A 1,731-nucleotide genomic window follows, 5' to 3' on the forward strand; every position below is an offset into this window, starting at 1 on the left:
TGTTAGCTGGCATATGGTTACTGGGATTTGAACTCAGTAAGAGCAGCCAGTGCTCTTAACTGATGAGCCATCTCTCCAGTCCCAAGCCCCATCTTTTTATAGCTTTCGAAAGAAAATATAAACATGATTAACTATTTGCTTCACACACCATCATGAGATAATATATACAACAGTTTTCTTGGCTTTCTACAAGGTATTCTAAAAATTATTACACTTCTGTGAAATAATAATTCTCAGAGAAAATAATTTGTCACACAACATTAGGGACTGAAATGTGATTTTTTGATATGTACAGTCCCAAATGTCCAATGGCTTAAACACACAGGAAACTACTTTTCTTTATGTATGTGCATCTGGTTTTACTTCCATTCCTCTTGTGTGGAAGGAGTCAGGTCAGAAGTCAGGTGATGTAGCTTTTCCCAACCCCAGGGTCTGTAAACATGAAATTTCCTTCTTAACACAGAGGGGCACTGAAATTCCTTCCTTTATTGTTTTGTGATTCGAGTAGATAGGAAGATTAGAAAAGATTCAATAAATGGTTTCTTATTTCTTTCGAGCTTAAAACAAAACAAGGAGAACAAGGAATATGGAGGTTCAAAATTTACTTCTATTACTGATAAAGCTGATATTTAAGAGAGTGACATATTTGGAGGAAAAGAAGATTCATTAGTGTGAGCCTCAAAGGATTGTAGACTTACCCACTCAGTTCTACGGAGAGAAATACATGTAAGAAGTGGAAAAGTTTGCCATGGAACACAGAGAAGTCAAGGACATGGAGAAGCTTTATCTGGTTAAGGAGTAGAAATCTGGCCCCTTTTATAAGCTGAAACTTTAGAAGAGTCACTTTGAAGTATACAATGACACTTCATTTTTATCATCATATAAAGATGCCAAGTTCTGTCAATCTGGGACTGTGACAAGAGTTTATAGCTTTGACAACTACTGACTACCTTAGTTTGGTGTTTTATAAGAAGCTTTGAGTTGAATTCCTTTTAAGAATTTCAGAAGCTTTAATTTTTTTAAGGAAAATTCCCAAGGCATTTAATAGGTAAAAGTTGCAAATGATTTTAGGCTAAGTATTTAGAAAAGTGTTGCAATTTTTTGTGACTATGCACGTATAGCCACATTTAAAATCAAAACACCTGTGTATTGACACCCCCAGCCGTTCTCCAGTGCTTGTTATGTAGCCTTTAGCTATCCATATGGACTCTTAAAAATTATATTGACCCCATTAATCTTTGGTTACACTTTCCTTCTGGGTGTTTAAGACCCTACAGTTGCGGCAGTAACAGAGATGACAGAGTATAATGGGCTCCAGTATGTGGGAGGGGGGAGGCTATGGGAGGGTGCCATTTGGGAAGTGGGTATATAGATGAATAAGACTGTGTGGGATCTTCTGTATGATATACACACAAAAAATCAACGAATTAAAAAAAAAAGACACATTTGAGGAGGAAGCATGAAAATTTACTTCATGTTAAATAGTAGAGGTGATAAACATTACCAGTGAAATCTACCCGATGACTTTATATCCATACTTGGGTACTAAGTATCCGAGTGTAACCGACTGTGACTAGTAATCATCAGATACATAGAGATTAAGGACACACATGCAAACATCTAAGTGTTAGTAGCATTAAAATTTAGGAAACAGCATATTTTAAAATGAAATGGAGATCTTCTTTAAAGGGTAAAAACTCACTCAATTTTATGTCTTATAGGGTTTATAAT

The sequence above is a fragment of the Nannospalax galili genome, unplaced genomic scaffold (assembly GCF_000622305.1).
Source record: "Nannospalax galili isolate Female #2095 unplaced genomic scaffold, S.galili_v1.0 scaffold271, whole genome shotgun sequence".
NCBI lineage: Eukaryota > Metazoa > Chordata > Mammalia > Rodentia > Spalacidae > Nannospalax > Nannospalax galili.